Raw genomic sequence first — 21,072 nt, 5'->3', positions numbered from 1 at the left:
AAACAGAAACACACGTAATTTCAGATTTTCATGAGTGCTGTGTGTCCAGCAAATCCCTCTAAAGTCTATAGCCTCAGTCCTGCATGGAAATCCAGGCAGTCAGATCATGCATCACACCTTTGAGGTTTATATACAGGGCCTATGTGGACCATTTTTCAAGCTCAGAGTTAAGGAGTGCTTCCTGAGATATATGAAATTCAGGACAATTCATTTCCCAGCAAAGACACGTTACTGAGGATTCTTTAGGGAAAGTCGGAGAGGCACACTCAAGGGCTATTAAAGTTCTGTGAACTGGGTTGAAAGTCTCACCCATACCCAAGCAGGTATCAGCTTTGATAGCTGGGATTTCCAGGAAATTCAGATGGAGGTGGGAGGGAGAAGGATGTGGCTGGGCTCAGCTGGAGCAATCTGTTCTACTGGGGGATTCCACAAATGTCACCTGTCCTCAGAATGAGCTTAAGGCGAAATCTACCCTGCTGCCACTTTACTGTGCTGCAGCTTTCTGGCTCAGGGATGTAAAAAACCATCCCCATGTCTCAAGTGCAACAAGCTACAGTGCTGTAAACTGCCATTGTAAACCGGGTCCTAGTGCTGTTAGGCTACAGCCACACAGTGAAGTTATTTCAAGATAGCAGCTGTTATTTCGAAATAACCTTCCTAGCATCCACACTCCGCATGAGCTTTTTTGAAATAAACATGAAAGAGCGGGCGCATTATTTTGAATTTTGAAAACCTCATTGCTGGAGGAATAATGCCTATCTTGAAAGAGCTATTTCAAAATAGGTGTTGTAAAGTCACGAAACGGTGTTATTTCGAATGAAGCCGTAACGGCATCCAATGGCACTACTTCAAAATAGGTGCTATGTATCCAGACATGCTATTTCGAAATGCATTATTATGTGTGCTGCTGTGTTAGATTGAAATAAGTTATTTTGGAATAGTTCTTCTAGAATTGCTTATTTTGAAATAATGCTGCTGTGCAGATGCTACCCACCTTATGGAGGTGGTTTACATGGTAAACTGGGACCTCTCCCAGTCCTCCTGCTGTTGCCACACTTTCCCTATAAAGTGCTGTCACAGCTGTGCTTGAATTTGAGAAGTGTGGACAAAGTTGAGCTGGGGAACTGGAGCCATTCTGGGACAAAGGAAGCCTGAATAAGGGAAGCATTTTTCACATTTCCTTGAGGATGATGCTTGCCCAGACATGTGGGAGCCAGAGAGAAGGCCCACTCCAGTGATTAAGCCCCACAAGGGACCCTGAACTCCATGTATGTTGCTGGAATGGGGGGAGGTTTCTGAGCCAGTTATGAATAGCAACTTTGGCTGAACAGTGTTAATGTTCATTAGATATTAAAATGCACATGATTTAGCAGGACATTTCAAAATATTTGTTTGTTTTGTGTTTTTAATTTGCCATGAAAAGTTTACAGCTTTTTGAGGAAAACAAAACAATATAAAGCTTGTGGTTTTCAAAAATTCGTGTTAGTAAAAATGTCTGGATTTGGGGAAAAAAAACTTCAGAGACCAAAATTCATTTATTTTTAGTTCAAACCCTTTTTAAAAATTTTAGTTTCTGTTTCTCATTTTGATTGAAACCGCCATCTTGCCCTCGAAAATTTCAACCAAAATGAAAATTTCATTTTGATTGAAAAACTGTTTGGATTTGTGTAAGTGGTTTTGACTGAACACTTTAACCAACGCCCCTGACTAGACCAGAGCAGAGGAGTTTGTTGGGTACATATTGGAAGAAAAGCTATGGGATCAGAGCTCTATAGTCCAACACTCTTTCATCCAGCTACATCAGTAATCTGGCATGACTTTAGTTAGCTGGACAACCACTTGTCATGGGTGTGGCCAAGTTTCCCACGGTCCCATAAAGTTTGCTTACAGCTATCAGTCCTGGCGCTCAGTGTTATGTGCTGTTATTGAGCTGTAATTTACTCCAAATGTCTTCTAAGTGCTAAGTAAATAGTGGAAGGGTTGGTAGTGCTCCTAGACAATATTAATGTCCCATGGCCTGTCAAATTGTCCCATCTGGCACCGGTCAAGGCCTGAGGGTGGCAGACGAGAGAGGTTCAACTGGTAGAACAGCAATTCTCCACATATGTTCATCAAAGAGGGATCTATAGGTAGGCATCAGCAGTTATGACATTCTTCTGGCTGGCATGGTAGCCAGGAAGGGGCTATGGAGAAGCACAGCTCCCAACTTGTGGCTTGCATCATCACTTATGTGCTTTGTAAGGTGAATTCCTTCATGCGAATTAACGAGACCTATACATCCTCAGCTGACCTATACATCCTCTATCCTCAGTGGACTAAACTCAGGAGTATTTTATTTTCCCTCTGGTTTCCTGACCTGAGAGACACACAGCAAAGATTTTTAGATATCCAGAAGGAAGATATTTAAAATTGTCCAACAATAAGATTTTCACTGTTGATTTCAATGGGAGCAGTTGGGTAATTTCTGGGTGCTTTGGAAAAGGTCACCCTCAATGTTTTGATCTGTGGGAAGAGAGGTTGCTAAGGGGAATTCCACAGATACCAAAGGTATTACTGCTGTAAAACAAAGCCCCAAATCTGTCAGTCTCCAAATCCTGGTTGGTGTTTAAAGTACTAGTTTTGCAGCAGCAGCAGCAGCTGCTGCTGCTGCTAAGTAACAAATACTGTTTCCCAGTCTCTGGAGCTATCACTGAACAGTTCTGGTGGACAGCTGTTATGGCACAATAAAGAGATATAAAAGTTAAAGTTATTATCCAATAAAAGCAGCTGTGTTATGAATACCAATCAAAAACACAGGAAGAAAACAATATATTCCAAATGGCCCAGAGTCTGAGGAAAGAAACTTTTTGGAGCTCTTAACAATGTTTTACAAGCAATGTAGAGCTCAAATACTTTCTAATAAACATGAGCATGACTTTAAAGGTAGCTAATTTCTCCCCTAGTTTGGCCTAGTTTGAGCCAGTGGGGAGATCTGCTCTGAATGGGTGGGAACACAAAGGTTCTCCCCCAAACATCTGTCTTGGCTGCAGCCCCATAGGGTTTAAATGGTTCCAGAGGATGCTGCAGTCATGGGTGAATTTCATTCTATGTGTTGGAAGAAAAACAGCATGTTTTAGCCTACTTCTTCTTGCCCAATGCTGGTTCCAGTTTGCAAGACACTCTGAACTCAGCATGTGGGATTCTCAAGAGCTCATATGTAGTACGGTTCCCAAGTAGTTCTCTACAGCAGATCCAACCACATCTGTCTCATGACTGTGCTTTCTGGCACACTCAGCAGTGACAGCAGACACCTGGGCTAGATCTCAAAGAGAAATTTCTAGCTCTGCTGCACACAAAGCTGTTCTGGATGTACAGTCTCGTAGTGAATGATTCTAGCTTGCAGTCTCCAGGGATTGTGTTGCCTGTTGTCTGCAGTGTTATTGTAGCTGTGTTGGTTCCAGGATATTGGAGAGACAAGGTAGGTGAGGCAATCTCTTTTAATGGACCAGCTTTTGTTGATGAGAAAGAGAAGCTCTGCAGCTTGCTTCAGAGCACCACTTCAGTTTATGCAACTGAAAACTTTCCATATCTCTTCAAGTTCTATTGTTTGGGGGTAATTGTTTAATCAAAAACATGCTCTGTACACTTTACATACTTATTAAAAATATTCCAGCTTTAGGTATTCTATGATGTGAAGAAGAGAGCTGTATAAGCTCAAATGCTTGTCTCTCTCACCAACAGCATAAAAAGAGATACACAAAAGAGATCAAGAAGTCCTGTGGCACCTTATAGACTAACAGGTATTTTCGAGCATAAGCTTTCATGGGCAAAGACCTGCTTATGCTCCAAAATATCTCTTAGTCTATAAGGTGCCACAGGACTTGTTTTTGCAGACACAGACTAACTCGGCTACCACTTTGATAGCTTGGCTACCTCTCCAATAGAAAAGAGGTCATCTCACCAACCTTGTATTTTTTATCACAGTAAGCAATCCCTTAGGCTACATCTGCACTGGCAGAAAACTTTGAAATGTCCATGCAAATGCCCATTTCAAAGATTACTAATGAGGTGCTGAAATGCATATTCAGCGCCTCTTTAGAATGCCGCTGGCCATGGCTCTTCAAAATTGCCACATTTCGCTCCCGTGCGGCTCATCCAGATGGGGTTCCTTTTCGAACGGACCCCGCCAACTTTGAAATCCCCTTTTTCCTATCAGCTGACTCAGTTGGAATCAGTTGGAACTGCTTGGAATCAGCTGATAGGAATAAGGGGATTTCGAAGTTGGCGGGGTAAGGACCCCCATTTGGATGAGCCGCGCAGGAGCAAAATGCAGCACTTTTGAAGAGCTGCAGCCAACAGCATGCTAATGAGGCACTGAATATGCATTTCAGTACCTCATTAGTAATCTTTGAAATGGCCATTTGCACGGCCATTTCAAAGTTTTGTGCCAGTGTAGACATGGCCTTAGAGTGGTAAAACGGATTTACCTCTAGTCACTCCATTCAGGGCACCTATAAATACACTGTAAAATACATACAGTTTAGCTTAATGATTAAAAAGAGTTTAAAAGTATCAACAAAGCAGGTTAAAATTTATTCAAAACCCCTAAAATACACAATCAGTAGACAATGAGAAAGTTATTGCCGGACTTTTTAATGATAAAGTTGAACCTGAAAATACTTGCACAGGTAAGTCAATTAAACAGGAGTAGTTCCACTGAGTTAATAAAGCATTTGCAGGACCAGAGCCATAGACAGCATCTTTTTCAATTAATTCATGCTGTCACTGTAAGGTCCAAAAATACCCAAACAAAGAATAAAAAATATGTAATATGCACTGACCACTTTTTATAACTAAACAATTACCCAATCAGATATACAGTAAACTCTTTCATATCCATCATTCTATTACCCAGAACTCTCAAATAACCGTCATTTTAACCATAAATAAATTTTCGTTATGTTTTCTGTAAGTACAGCATAGTGAAAGTAAATATAAATAAATACAGCAAATACAGTATAAGTTTATAGTGTACAATACTGTTGTTGGTAAATAACGTAATCTGCATACATTTTTGTATGTTTCTTTTCTTGTTTTTCTTCAGTGTTATGCATTGGTAGGTACACTGCTCTATTATCCGGAATATTTGAATATCTGGCAACCTCCCGGTCCCAGGGCTTCTAGATATGAAAGAGTTTATTGCAAATAGAATAGCTACTAGCTGTTATCAGACACTTAAAATGCAGATTGTATAAATAATGTTTTCCGAGACAAACAAAAGAAAATGATTTAATAAAAAATGTAATATATTAGGGAGCGATGATATACTGAATATTAAAAATACAGAGGTATCCTGTTGATTTTGGTAACACAAGATGCTGATGAACGGGGTATGCTTAATAATTAGGTCCTAAATATGCATGCACAAGCATTTGAGATTATGCACACAAGCTGTCCCACTGGTTACACATGCTTACAAGTGTTTGCAGGATCAGGGCCTTTTGGCAAAATGCAAATTAATGACTCGCTTCAGTCAGAAACACAGGGAACAGCAAAGAAAAAACTTCAAATAGAAAAAGAATAAAACGAGAAATGGAAAGAGAATGTCTCCCTGCAATCTTTGTGAATCGTACTGCTTGACAAGTTTATGCATAATAGCCTTCCTCATTACAGTTCATTGCTGTTGGAAGTCATCTCAAGATTCTATTCGTGTACATTGAGATCATCATTCCATCTAGGAATATATTCTTCAAGTGAAGCAATTTCACTTATATATAAAAACGAATCTGACAAAGTTGCTGGAGAAAAAAATCTGCCAATGTTCAAAGCAGACTGTGCTTAGGGCACTGCATGACAACAGCTGCCCAAGTTCTTGTGTGCATCAGAAATACTCTTCACTCTGCTAAACTCACGCTATACAGTACATTTTGCTCAGTTAGATAATTTGACATTTTAATTTTGTTACTTGCTACGTGTACAGCTCCATACATTTGCACATTGTCAACAGCTTCCCATAATAATTTATTATAATCAAACAAATTTGCATATAATGTGAACAACAAATCTCCTCTCTAATTATTTATTATGTCAGGAAGTTGCCTCTACGGGCATGTCTACACTGCAATTAGATACGCTCAGCTGGCCTGTGACAGCTGACTCAGGCTCATGGGGCTCAGCTTGCAGGGCAACTAAATGCAGCGTAGGCTTCCAGGCTCAGATTGGATCCTGAGTATTAGGACCCAACAAAGTGGGAGTATCCCAGAGCTTGGGCTGCAACCCCTTACTCCAAGCCCACGAGCCCAAGTCAGCTGGCATGGGCCAGAAGTGAATCTTTCCTTACAGTGTGAACATATCCTAAACAGTCTGGAGTGGTGTGATGATCACGATTACGACTATATTTGTCATGCTCTCACCTCCAGGGCTACTTTGGTACTAGGCTGATATCCCAGTCATGCAGCAGCACATGCAATCAGTGATCCCAGGGTGAAAAAACAAATGTGAAAAAAATCTAACATCTTTCAAGATCTGTTTCATCTAATCTGGGCCCACAAACACTGGAACGTCCCAATCGTAATCATGTGGCTTCTGTAGGACATCATTACAGGGCAGAGTGAAGGCTGCTGGGACGTCTTACCTGCATATTTCTTACCTTTCCCATACCTGGATTTATTTTAAATGAAGCTTTAACTCTGAATTTCCCTGGGTTTATAATGCATAGTTCTGTGAAAATGCAACATCCTTGGCATGTTATTTTTTTTTTTATTCTTAAGTCACTGATGCACGCTCTCAGTCTTAATGGAGTTTCTGCCTGAGAACTTCTAGGAGCAACTTGATGGCAATGGACCAGGACGTACTTATTTGATTTGCAAGCGGACAGGGTTCTCCCCCTGAGGCAGAAACATGCCTTGACTTCCTCTGCAGCAGTCTCTCTCATTTCCCTGGAAACAGGAGGATGACTTTTTGTAGCGACAGGGGTCGGTGCTGAGTGAGAGGGTGGTTGGCAGGCATGCAAAGCGAGGACTGGGCAGATACTGTTGTTCCCACCCCTGCCCACTCCCAGCCTCACACAGCCAGAACAGCACTGACACAGCACTTCAAAGAGCCTTGCAGCTCCAGCCACTGCTGCCATTGAAAAGACAGCCCTGGTGCAACTGCCTCCTTTGTTCCTCACCTGGTCAGCAGGCCTGTATACGATGGCTATGTCATTTTAAGTTTAATTAACATCCAAACCTGGTCTTCTAATAGTTCAAAAGCTAATCAAATGAACAAAACTGAAGCAACTGAGCAGACATGCAGTAAGATTAAAACCACTCATAAAAATAATAAAGAGAAAGGCCAGAAGAATTCAAAAGAATAGTTTATTTGCTACCATGATAGTCCTAATGGAACTTTTATGCTGTTTTTTCCAGTGGGTCCCTGTAAAAATGAAACATTCCTTAGAAGTGTACAAATGCAATCAGAAGCAGCCTGAACAAAAAAGACAGCTGCTTATGTAAGCCTTTACTGGCTTTGCCACGGCTCTATCAACCAACAATGAAAATTAAACTTCCACCTTTATTCTTTCTGTGCTAATTTGAGGGCATTGCACTTTAAGAAAGTGGACGTGAGATAAATGTGTATAAATTACAAGCCACTGTGCCGCTTATTAATGTAGCAATAATTGTTTATCAAGAAATAACTTCCAAGAGTTTCATGCCAGTTTGATGAATTGTGAGTTCAAAAAGATTCCGAAGCCAGCTGAAACAGGGAAGAGGTAGAATAATTTATAGCATTTTTTAAGTGAGGAGATCAGAGTAAGAACACTGACCCTGATTTATTCATGTGCTGTGTCTGAGACCTTTGGATTCTTCCCTGTATACATTTCATTTTGGTCTACAAACTTATTCATCCACTGTTTACTTGAATGAGCCAAACACAAAAAAACACACCTGGGAAATACAAAATAAATGTAATGACAGCCTCTTGACAACTTTTACTATACATATTCATTTTGTCCACTGCTACCACATAAACACATCTAGTAAGGCAAAGAATGAGTACACATCCAGTTGCTTTTCCTTTATCAGTCTAAATGTTCTTGGACTTTTTGATCAGATACTATTAAAGCAATGTATGAAATATATATGACACAAAGCTTCACTGAATCACTATCTGGAAATTCAGTGCACTGCTGCAAGTAAACACATGCATATATTTTATGATTCTTGCAATGTGTTTGCCAAAACTGAAAGCTCAAATCCATTATCTGTTGACGTGGAAACAGTTGATGCTAAAATTATCTGAACTATACTCCAGATTCAGAGCCACATGGATAGTCAGCTACAATTACTTGAGAATTATATGGCCATAAGCGACTTTGATGTGAGTTCTCTACCCACAACTGAAACCACAGCATGGACTCAAAATCTAATTTTTTAGGATTATTTTACCAAAGTCCTAAGTGTGCTAGGCATTTTGCAGAACAAATAAATAGCATGCTGCCTCTGACCCAAAACTCGTGCAATCTAACCCTTCAATTCCTGCAATGAACAAAACTTGAAAAGGCACCTGTGCCCACACAGCACTCACGGCAGGAATGGGAGTAAGTTTCACACTATGCAAAGAAAGGGACAAGTCAAAGAGTGGAAAAGGGACAGCAGACGCAGTACCAATTTTATATAATTGTGCAGCAAAGTCTTGTGTTGTGGAATTTTAAAAAAGGATAGTGAAAAAAAATCAATGGTGTGGAACAGGAAAGACAGCAATGTAGGCTGACTTGTTTCTGGTGGGTCTAACCAGAGGTAGGTCAGAAGGTGGGACTTGAATGACAGAAGGGTGGGAGCAATGAAGGGCTTTGATTTATAGGGCATAGCATGAGGGAAAAGTATAGAAGCAATTATTGGAAAAGTGGATTGTGTGGCCAGATTTTCCATGTCTCTTTGGCTCAGCACTCGCAAATGGGAAAAGATTTCAGCAGCCAGCAGTTCCACCGCTGTGATGCTTATGGGCAGATTTTCAAAAAAGAGTCCACTACAGTAGACTTCCGACTTACACAATTTTGACTTACACATTTCTTGCAATAACGCAAATAGAAATCATGAGTGCAGGGAGCTGGGAAAGTGACCAGCGCATTTCTTCTCTAGGTGGCTAGGTTCTGCTACCTAGACTACCCAACAGAGTAGAAAGAAATGCTAGTAACAGAACTAGATATAGTGGTAATAAGCATCAAAATGCACACCCACATTCATCACAGACTGAATTGCTTACGTAACAATTTTTATTTAGAACTTGGGCAAGAAATTGCCAAGCGTGTCTAGTGCTTGTATTTAGTATTACTTTGATCCATGTTTCAGAGCTGCCTGGGACTCATAAATAAACACTTGTTAAAGGTTGTATAGTGTTTAGAACAAGGAGGGTTCCCCCCCCCTACTAACAGGTCACTGAAACAAAAGAAAGAGAATGGCACAGGACAAAGGGAGGGTATCTCTCGGAAGTACATAAGGAGCATATGCAAACAGCAAGCTAAATGGTACAGAATTCATACGAGAATGCATTTTTCTCCCTCTTTAAAACTCTGTAATTCTTGCTGTGTCTAGGGTCCTTAGTAAGAATTAGTTGCTGATTAGGAATGGAAAATTTGCTAGATGACCTAGAGTATTAACACCCACAGCACCTCTTTATCTGTGAATCATTTAGAAGTATAAAGAAGAAAGGGTATATTTTGCAGCAGGAGTGACCGAGGTATTACCCACTTTATCTTTTAGAACTGGACATGCAAAAATGGGATGACCAAATGTATCCCTCTTTTGTAAACAGTAAATCTTCATGCAGTATTGTGAATGGAAGGCATCGTCAGTCTTAGCAAGTTAGCTATATTTCTGTGAATTTCAAAGACAGATCAAATATTTCATGGGCAACCAAAGAGAATCCATCTTTGAAATACTGAGTGGTTAAGGCATTGGACTGGAAATTCAACAGGGTTTCCCTGCACATGGTTTATCTTTGAGACAATAATTCTAAAAGAATTTGATTTACAACTTTGGGACCAATTTGAATTAAAATATGTTTTAAAAATATTCTTTATGGGAAACATTTTCAGTAGGAACCAAGTACCATAAACTTGGCAGGAAGAGCTGCTGAATGACTGAAGAAGAGATGCCTCTTTTTTATACATGGCAAACGTTATTCTAAGTTTAGAAGGAGTGGGAGTCTTAACCAACGCTGCGTGAGCTTTAGTTTCAACAAGGTTTTGTCTGTCAGAGAGAAGAGGTGTCGTGAAAATGAAAGTAGGAGGGAGACATTAGGTAGTAGATAAAAAAGTGCCCTTACCCTTACTTTGCACAGAAATCTGCTGTTCCCCAAGGAACCTGAATTCAAAATGCTGGGTATAAATAGATCTCTCAGCAACTGGCAGAACTGATAGCTCGAGGGTCTGAACCCTGGAGAAGAGATGAAGAGAGACCCAATGGTCTCTTCACAGTACTATTATCTCAGCCATATTTTTAAACAAATTAAAATGTTAAATGATAAGCTTTAAAACACTGACTATAGAAGTGGGTGAAGCTCCAGTTACTGAATCTATGGAAGTCAAGAGACATTTAGGCCTGAATTTTCAAAAGAGTCGTCAATATTATGTCTAGAATTCAGCTGACCCCATAAAAAGGAGTCAGCATCTTTGGACATCCCCTGGATGTTGTGGAAGGGGCTGCTCCACACTCCCAGAAGGGGTGGCAACTCTGGTGGAAGGGGTGAGGGCGGGAGGAAACAGCCATTTAGCAATACCGAGAACGAGTCGTGTGGTGCTCTGGTGATGATTTAAAGGGCCTGTGGCTCTGTCTGTCACCGCTGCTGGAGTAACAGCAGCAGCATCTGGGAGCCCTGGGCCCTTTTTAATCTCCAGGCCCTGAGGCAGCTGCTCCTTCTGCCCTGACCCAGCCACTTCCCCCGACTGGCAGACCTGGCCCCATAACTGCACCCATTTTGAAATCAAAGTATCTAACTGCAACAAGGTACTGAATAAAATTTTGAGATGAAATTTTCTACCTTAACATGAAGGCTAGGCTGTAGTCCAACTAAATACCAGGGCCTCAGTGCAGCTTCCACTAATGTCGCCATTTTACACCCACAATTTAATACAAATTCAATTAATTGTGCCCATTGTTATATCCATAGATTGTGGTCTATGAAATCTGAGGCTGAGAAAAATTAGTAATCTCTTCAATGGGCTGTTTATCAGTAGCAGCATTTTCAACACCCTGCAAATTAACTTGAGGTAGCAAACATTTTTGTAAAGGCTAGTCTGGATGTTCCCCAAATATTCGCTCCAGGCTAAAAAATGTCTGTAATAAGACTGTCAAATGACTAAAAATAGCCATGATTAATCTCTGATTAAAAACAGTTGTGATTAATTGTCATTTTACTTGCACTGATAAACAATAATAGAACACCTTTTATTTAAATATTTGGGGTTTTGTTATATTTTTAAATATATTGCTTTCAGTTACAACACAGAATGCAAAATGTACAGTGACCTCTATTATTTTATCATAAATATTTGCACGGTAAAAAGATAAAAGAAAAAAGTATTTTTCTTATTCACCTCACACAAGTACTGTAGTGCTATTTTTTATTTGAAAGTGAAACTTACAAGTGTAGATTTTTTTTACAAAACTGTGCTCAAAAACAAAACAATGTAAAACCTTACAGCCTACAAGTCCACTCAGTCCTACTTTTCATTCAGCCAACCGCAAAGACAAATAATTTCATTTACATTTATGGGAAAGAAAGCTGTCCACTTCTTATGCAGACAGTCACCTGAATTTGAGGACAGGCATTTGCATGGCACTGTTATAGCCGTTATTGCAATGTGTTTATGTGCCATACATGCTGAACATTCATATGCCCATTAATGTGTCAACCAGCATTCCAGAGGACTTGCTTCCATGTTAATTATGGGTTCTATTGGACAATTATCCAAAGTAGTGCAGACTGAGGTATGTTCTTCTTCTTCATCTTCATCATCAATTGATTTTCTGTTTTGGTGCTTCAGGTTCTGTAGTTTCTGAGTTAGAATGTTGCACTTTCCAGACATCTGAAAATATGTTCCACATCTCATCCAATTCAGATTTTGGAAGGCACTTCAGATTCCTTAAACTTTTGGCTGAGTTCTTTAAAAAGCTCCTACTGGAACCTCTTTTGCATTTTGAAAAATCTAGAGGGAAATTGTTTGTACATCAAATAACATGCTGAGTCATCATCTGAGACTGTCATAATATGACATATATGGCAGAATGCAGATAAAGCCATAGAGTAGGAGACGTACGCTTCTCCCCCAAGAAGTTCAGTTACAAACCTACTGAGCTCAAGTACTTTTCCTAGCTTTTGCAGCTTTTTAGTTCCATACCTGTCAGCACCGAGAGATAGTGCTTTTGAAGAACTAATGCATCTGTCATAGCGAGTGCTGAACCATACCCACGGTAGGATTCCCTCTGGTTGAAATCTCTTGTGCAAGAGGTTCTTTTTTCTATCCATTTGCAGCTTGAGGTATGTTTAGCTCTGTAGCGTTAGCTGGATTACGTTCTAAATGGCCGGCACATTTTGCCAACTCGTTTTCAAAACCTGCATCACTGAGCACTTCCATAATGCACTGCTACATATTGACAATACATGTGTGTTCAAAAGGGCAAATGACTACCTGCTGCTATAATTTTACATGTACTGGTTGAGTCTTCCTTGTCCAGCACTCTCTAGGCCAACACAATCCATGGTCTGGAATAATTTTAGTTAGCCAGAGGTCTACTTATCATGGGTGAGGCCGAGTTATCCACAGTCCTTTAGGGTTTATTTACAGCCACAAATCTTGGCTCTCAGCATTCTATGCTGTTATTTATCTCAACTTACTCCAAAATATCTTCAAAGAGCCTAGTAAGCAGTGGAAGTGTTAATAATGCTATAGACAATATTGACCTCCCATGGTTGGACAAATTCTCTGGTTCGGCAGCAAGGGAAGTGCAACCTGTACTGTCAGTACGAACTGCTGTTACCTTTTCTTGAATATTCCATTCTTCTGTGACCTCCAAGAAATGCTCTGCACGTGTTTTGTTATAGTGTCTCTCTTAAGTATGTGCTACTGCTCAAGTAAATGACTGTAGTAGCTATGCAGCATCAGTCAGGTGAGTGTGTTTTTTTTCCCAGATGGCTATTATTGCTAAAGGATGGCCAGAGATCACAAATGAAAGGAACAGTAAGGCATTTGATAGGGTCTCACACGATCTTCTTATCAATAAACTGGGCAAATACAACTTACATGGGGCAACGATAAGGTGGGTGCATAACTGGCTGGATAACCATTCTCAGAGAGTAATCAATGGCTCATGATCTTGCTGGAAAGGCATAACAAGTGGGGTTCTGCAGGGTCTGTTTTGGGACCGGTTCTGTTCAATGTCTTCATCAATGATTTAGATATTGAGAGTACACTTAGTAAATTTGCAGATGATAAACTGGGAGGGGTTGCAACTGATTTGGACGATAGAGTCATAATTCAAAATAATCTGGACAAACTGGAAAAATGATCTGAGGTAAATAAGATGAAGTTTAATACGGACAGATGCAAGTCCTTAGGAAGGAATAATCAGTTTCATACATACAGAATGGAAAGTGACTGTCTAGCAAGGAATACTGCAGAAAGAGATCTCGTGGTCATAGTGGACCACAAGCTAAATATGAGTCAACAGTGTGACGCTGTTGCAAAATAGGCAAGCCTGATTCTGGTATGCATTAACAGGAGTGCTGTAAGCAAGACATGAGAAGTCATTCTTCTGTTGTACTCAGTAGTGATTAGGCCTCAGTTGGAGTATTGTGTCCAGTTTTGAGTGCCACATTTCAAGAAAGATGTGGAGAAATTGGAGAAGGTCCAGAGAAGAGCAATAAGAATGACTAAAGGTCTAGAGAACATGAGCTATGTGGGAAGACTGAAAGAACTGGCTCATTTAGTTTAGACGAAAAAAAAGAAGACTGAGAGGGGACATGATAGCGCTTCAAAAGTGCCTCAAAGACAGTTACAAGGAGGAGGGAGAAAAATTGTTCTTCTTGGCCTCTGAGGATACGACAAGAAGCAATGGGCTTAAACTGAAACAAGGGAGTTTAGGCTGGACATCAGGAAAAACTTCCTCTCAGGGTGCTTAAGCATTGGAATAAATTGTCTAAGGAAGTCTTGTTATCTCAATCACTAGAGATACTTAACAGCAGGCTAGATAGACACCTATCAGGCATGGTCTAGAATCTAGACTCCAGCTGGTACTTGGTACTGCCATGAGGACAGGGGACTGGACTCGATGACTTCTTGAGGACCCTTCCAGTTCTAGGCTGTGTCTACACGTGCCCCAAACTTCAAAATGGCCATGCAAATGGCCATTTTGAAGTTTACTAATGAAGCGCTGAAATGCATAGCCCTAGTGTTATAGGATTCTGTGCAATTTGAATAACATTTCTTAGCCCTCTACAATGTTGAGTGGTCTGCAGCCCATAGCAATCCAATTTGCAATAGAATTGGTTAAACTGTTGTACTTTCTTTGGTTCTTGGAATTCCATAAGAGTACACTGTTGCAGTTGGTGAGATTCACTTGCTGTTCAGGATTATCTACAGCACATCAACCGGAGGTGAAAGTATATTTAGTATGTAGGTGGTATGGCAGACGTGAAGTACTTCAATGGTATGGGAACTCAGCCTTGCAATACATGCAGATAACCAACTCATTATCCAAAGGAACGCCCATAAGCTTTTCTCTTTTTTAAAATAAACTTCCTTTTCAAGAGACCTGGTGCTTCGCTCCAATATTTTTTCTGACATTTAATTACTCCAGATAATGATAACATTGTAGAACTGTGCCTACATGCACCACATGATGAAGTACAGCAAGTGAAAAGGGTCAAAACCCAGGTGTATGATTAATGTTCATTTTTAAAAAGTGTGCTGAATTGTTTTGTATTAATCACTTGTGGTATCGTTCATTGACTGCTCTTAAAATAATAATTTTACATTTGTATATTGCACTTTTGCAATACATTCACTGTACTTTAACAACTAATTGCACTATAGCACTTGTATGAGGTGTTTTTCCAGTGCAAATATTTTTAATCAAAAATAATAAATGAGCACTGGACACTTTGCGTGCTGTAGTGTCATTTAAATCAATGTATTTGAAAACGTAGAAAAACCATCCAAAATATTCATAATAAATTTAAATTGGTATTCTATTATTGTTTAGCAGGGTGATTAAAACTGTAATTAATTGTGATTACTTTTTAAATCTCGTTTGTTTTCCTCTAATCATTTGAGTTAACTATGAATAATTGGCAGCTCTAATTTGTAATTATACATGGGGTTGGTGGTGCCACCAATAATTAAAATTGCCTGTCATTTCCCATTATAAAGATGCTGTTTTCAATTGCTTTTAACTTTGCCAAACTCTAAATGACTGGGCTGAATTTTTATTAGACAGGTGTCCTCCTCAAGCTGATTTCTCCACCCTCCTCCCCGCCCCCACTTTTTTTTTTTTTTTTAAATTTCAGCCTAAAAGGTTCCAAAATAAGGCAAGGGAGAAATATATTATTTTGGCCATGTTAAAATATTCTGATGATCTTTTCTTTGAGACTCTCCGGTACTTTCATGATTTGGAACAGTAGCTTGAAATTTGGCAAAGGGTGTCCTTTGTGTCAGTTATGTGCCATTAGCTTTCCTGATGAAAAGCCAACAGAACATTGTGGTCAAGTGATATGCCTTTGAAAAACTTCGGGGGAACAAGCTCACTGGAGTTTTAATGTTTTCCCTGAAAATTCTGTCCACATTAAGTATACTTGGGTGACTCAGACCTCTTAATATTTGTGTTCAGCCACTAGTACGTGGTTTCCCAAACTGCAGAGTGTGCCCCGCTGGGAGGTGTGAAGAAATTCCAGGGCTGGTGCAAGGAGACCCACTCCCCCGCCGACAATTTACCCCACCCAAAGAAAGAGCCAGCATTTGCTTCCGGCTCTCAGCCCCTGTCATTTTACGTAGGTGACCTGGCACAGATGCTATAAAAAGCAGGCAGCCACCAAAGACCCACGTGGAGCTAGCTGTCTCCTGCAAAGGTGAGTGAGTGTGGGTTGGGTGGAGGAGGAGGGGGATGGGGTTAGATGTGGGGCAGAGGGTGCCTGGCTCAGGTGACGGCAATGGGGTAAGAGTGGGGGGCTGCTGGTGCCTGGCTTTGTGGGAAGGGGTGTGTGGGGGCTCAGGCAGGCAGCTCACAGGGCTTGCAGGGCTCTGGCAGCCAGCTTGTGGGACTCGTGGGGGTTGGGCTGCTGGTTCCAGCCATTTGGGGCTCAGGCAGCTCAGCCTGTTGGCTGGACCCCACAGCACGGGGCTTGGGCTGGCGGGCGGATGGCACCGGCAGTGCAGGGCTTGGGCTGGTGGATGGGCAGGCAGCTGGACCCAGCAGCACGGGGCTTGGGTTGGCAGGTGGGCAGCTAGCCCCAGCAGTGTGGGGCTCGGGCAGGCGGGCAGATGGCTGGCCCTGACAGTGTGGAGCTCGGGCAAGTGGCTTGGGCAGCTGGCCCGCAGCTGAGACGGGTGATTGGAGCAGCTGGCTCCAGCAGCACTGGGCTCGGGCGGCCAGCTGGCCCTGGCGGCTCTGTCAGCGCAGGTCTCATGCAGGGGGGTGGCTGGCGTGGGCCGCTCTGGTGGCTGGCATGGGGCTCATTGAGTTGGCCAGCTGGGGCTGCACCAGGCATCCTCAACAAGCCAAGAAAAACTAGTTGTGCTTATTTTTAATTTTAAATAACATTTTTATATCAAGTTCTTGTGTATATCTTAAATTATGAATTAATTTTTTTGTTAAAAGTGGGCTTGGATGATGGCAAAGAAGAGGTGAGGGGCTGAGAGGGTCTCTCAAAAATCAAAAGGTGGGAGTGGTGCTAAAAAGTTTGGGAACCACTGCTCTAGAGGAAAACTGTGCATGTTCCATGGCCTTGCACCTCTTATGTATGACCCATCTGTGCAAGTACCATCGCTATAGAGAAAACGAGCATTACTGTGCAATATAGAAACCTTAATTCAGGTACTTTCTATCGCTGAAGTGGTTGACTTCGCAACCTTAATGATGTTCTTTAGTGTAGGGTATGGAAAGAGAGTGAGGGTGCAAGAGAGAGACTGTGATTTACCTAAAGATAAGTCACAAAACTTCATAGCCTGGCACAGCTATTCAGACTGCATTTTCACTAAAAAAAGGAAGTGCTTAACTCCAGCTAAGACAGTGAATGCAAAGCAATTAATATGAAGCAAATCCTGCTGAAGACAAGGCAGCTTGCAGTTTACACATAGTTAGCAGGTCCTTTTAAAGATGGACCAGGAGCCTAGGGCTTACCTTGACCCACTGAGTCACGTTAAAACAAAAAGCAGTCAAGTAGCACTTTAAAGACTAGCAAAATAATTTATTAGGTGAGCTTCCGTGGGACAGACTCACTTCTTCAGGCCATAGCCAGACCAGAACAGACTCACTATTTAAGGCACAGAGAACCAAAAACAGTAATCAAGGAGGACAAATCAGAAAATAAATCAAGGTGAGCAAATCAGAGAGTAGAGAGGTGGGGGAGGAAGGTCAAGAATTAGATTAAGCCAAGTATGCAGACGAGCCCCTGTAGTGACTCAAAAAGTTCACATCCCAGTTCAAACCACATGTTAATGTGCCGAATTTGAACATAAAAGCCAGCTCTTCCCCTATTCCCCCTCCTCTACTTAAGATACATTGATGACATCGTTATGATTTGGACCCATGGTATAGAGGCTCTAGAAGAATTCCACAGAGACTTTAACTATCTACACCCCACCATCAACTTATGCCTCGATTACAACATGCAAGAGATACATTTCCTGGACACTACAGTACTAATCAAGGATGGCCTGATCAATACCACACTGTACCTAAAACTTACTGATCACTATACTTGCCTACACTCTTCTAGCTTCCATCCTGCACATGTAACTAGATCCATTGTTTACAGTCAAGCTCTTAGATACAATCACATTTGCTCTAATCCAACTGACAGAGACCAAAAACTACAAGATCTTTACCAAATATTCATAAACCTAAATTACCCAACAGGAGAAGTAAAAAAAAAGGGCCAGACGAATACCCAGAGACCAGCTACTCCAAGATCGGCCCAAAAAAGCCAAGAACAGAACACCACTGGTCATCACCTACAGCCCCCAACTCAAACCACTGCAACGAATTATTAAAGATTTACAACCTATCCTTAATCAGGATGCCACACTCCAGAAGGCCCTGGGTGACATGTCTGTTCTCTCCTACAGACAACCTCCCAACCTTATGAGGATCCTCATAAACAGTCACAGTCTATCCCCCAGGAATACCAGTCCTGGAACCTTTCCTTGCAACAAAGCCTGCCGCCAGCTTTGTCCACATATCTTCTTTGGAAATACCATCACTGGACCTAACCAGGTTACTCACAGAATCACGGGCACTTTCTCATGCTCCTCTACTAACATCATATATGCCATCATGTGCCAACAATGCCCAGATGCTTTGTATATTGGACAGACTTCTAACTCCCTTAGACAAAGGGTTAATGGGAACAAAACAGACATCAAAATACTCCAGATCCACAAACCAGTTAGTCAACATTTTAATGGAATGGGGCATTCTATTAATGACCTAAAGGCACGTGTGTTACTGAAAAAAAACTTTCACACCGCTCTTCAAAGAGAAGCAGCCGAGGTGGCTTTTATATTCAAATTTGGCACATTAACACGTGGTTTGAACTGGGATGGGAACTTTCTGAGTCACTACAGGGGCTAGTCTGCATACTTGGCTTAATCTAATTCTTGACCTTCCTCCCCCACCCCTCTACACTCTGATTTGCTCACCTTGATTTTTTTTCTGATTTGTCCTCCTTGATTACTGTTTTTGGTTCTCTGTGCCTTAAATATTGAGTCTGTTCTGGTCTGGCTATGGTCTGAAGAAGTGGGTCTGTCCCACGAAAGCTCACCTAATAAATTATTTTGCTAGTCTTTAAAGTGCTACTTGACTGTTTTTTGTTTTGATAGAGTATAGATTAGCTCGGCTCCCTCTCTGTTTCTAAGTCATGTTAAATAGTGATAGAGAGATAGCCCTGTTAGTCTGTATTCTATCAAAACAAAAAAAAGTCATGTAGCACTTTAAAGACTAAAAAAATAATTTATTAGATGATGAACTTTCGTGGGACAGACCCACTTCTTCAGATAGAAGTGAGTCTGTCCCATGCAAGCACATCACCTAATAAATGATTTTGTTAGTTTTTAAAGTGCTACATGACTACTTTTTTGTTATGATAGTATACAGACTAACACAACTATTTAAGTGAAGAATGCAATTTTTTCCTAGTGAAGACAAGATCTCAGTGAATGGCCACATTTGCCTTTACTCAGTGGCTAATTACATTGAGTTAAGCGACAATGCATTAATGCAAAGTAAAAAATAACCCTGTCTAGACATATCCAATTAAAAAAGCCAGTTAATTGTGCCCACCATCAGAGACAGGTTTTGAAAGGGTAAACCACATGTTGTACCTTCGAATAAGACCAGAAAATTCAGCTCTTCGTCTACTGCTCTCACACATACATTTTACTTTGTAAAAGGAAAACCCTTTCAACAAGTATCAAGATTAATGGGTCAAAGAACTGCAGCACAAAGAAATAGGGAGTAATTTCACTGACTGCAATTTGCTGCAATAAATAAATCCATCTGCAAGTCTTGGCCCCAAAGAACATGCTTACAATGAACCCCAGCTTAAACTGAGTTACATGGATACCTGTCAATGGACAGTCCAGACAGAGATGCCAGTTACTGCCAGCTGTGATGGCAGTTTTTATTTTTAAGAGTAAATGTGTATAGTTGGTTCTCTGTGCCTTAAATATTGAGTCTGTTCTGGTATGGCTATGGTCTGAAGAAGTGGGTCTGTCCCACAAAAGCTCACCTAATAAATTATTTTGCTAGTCTTTAAAGTGCTACTTGACTGCTTTTTGTTTTGATAGTTTATAGACTAGCATGGCTCCCTCTCTGTTACAATTCAACATGCAAGGCATTTCTCTGTGAAGTGGTCTAGGTACCACTACCTAGGGCAGCTAACCATACATAGGTTACATGACTGTCTTCTACCTTTGCTTTGCTTCCTCTCCATGCACACAGCAACCCTTGAACTCTTCCCTCTCTGATGGGGCTGCTAAGAGAGCTACACAAAACGTGACCTCAATAGAAGATTCATGATAAACCACAACTAAAAAGGCAACCCAGTTTTAGGGCTGTGGTGTCATGCTTTGCACCTGCACTGCATTAAGGAAGCCCATCTACACTCAGTTCCTGCATCTGCTCTTTGAACTGCTATGAACTCAGGAGCTCTGCTGTAGCAATAGGGTTAAGTCCTCCTTCAACACAGCCTGGTTTGTGTTACTTGACAGCAATTCCTCTGACCAGCTAAGTACATCACCAACAAGTTCTTAAAGTGTTCTCATGGAAACAAGATCAGCCATCTTGGTCCCAGAGATGCAAGAGTGGGCCTAGAATAACATATGGGTGTGTATATAGAAATATGGAAGAAGGAGCTGTTCTTGGGCTAATTAATTGGTAACATTCCTGGACACAGAAGAAAGAATCACAGTAGGTACATGACAAAATGTGCAGATAGAAATAGATTAAGTGTTTTATTAATCTTAGTCCAGCTATTGGCACTGGATTCTAAAGCAGAAAGCAAAACATTTTAGCCTGATCATGTATGCTTGTTAGCTATCTGAGCTTCTTACTAAGTACAACCTCTGTAGTTCGTCACTCTCTCATCTGGCAACATCTGTAAACCAGCATGATTTTAGTTAGCCGGACGACCACTTACCATGGGCGTACTCAAGAATCCCGTGGTCCCATAAAGTTTGTTCACAGCCACCAGTCCTTGCTCTCAGCATTCTGTGCTGTGATTTAGCTATAACTTACCTCTGAATGTCTTCTAGAGAGCCCAGTAAGCAGTGGAAGTGTTGGTAATGCTGCTAAGCAATACTGACCTCCCGGGGTCCAGCGAATTCTCTTGTTCGGT

The 21,072-nt window shown here is 41.1% G+C and overlaps 1 protein-coding gene and 1 pseudogene across 5 annotated transcripts in view; both read right to left on the bottom strand.

Moving 5' to 3' along the window:
* Positions 1 to 21,072, bottom strand: part of PLCB1 (phospholipase C beta 1) — a 746,723-nt gene that overhangs the window by 351,418 nt on the left and 374,233 nt on the right. The window lies entirely within an intron of this gene.
* LOC142010109 (uncharacterized) lies at positions 11,684 to 12,598 on the bottom strand (annotated as a pseudogene).

The sequence above is a fragment of the Carettochelys insculpta genome, chromosome 3 (assembly GCF_033958435.1).
Source record: "Carettochelys insculpta isolate YL-2023 chromosome 3, ASM3395843v1, whole genome shotgun sequence".
In the NCBI taxonomy this organism is placed as follows: domain Eukaryota; kingdom Metazoa; phylum Chordata; order Testudines; family Carettochelyidae; genus Carettochelys; species Carettochelys insculpta.
This window is presented reverse-complemented; position numbering and strand designations above follow the sequence as displayed.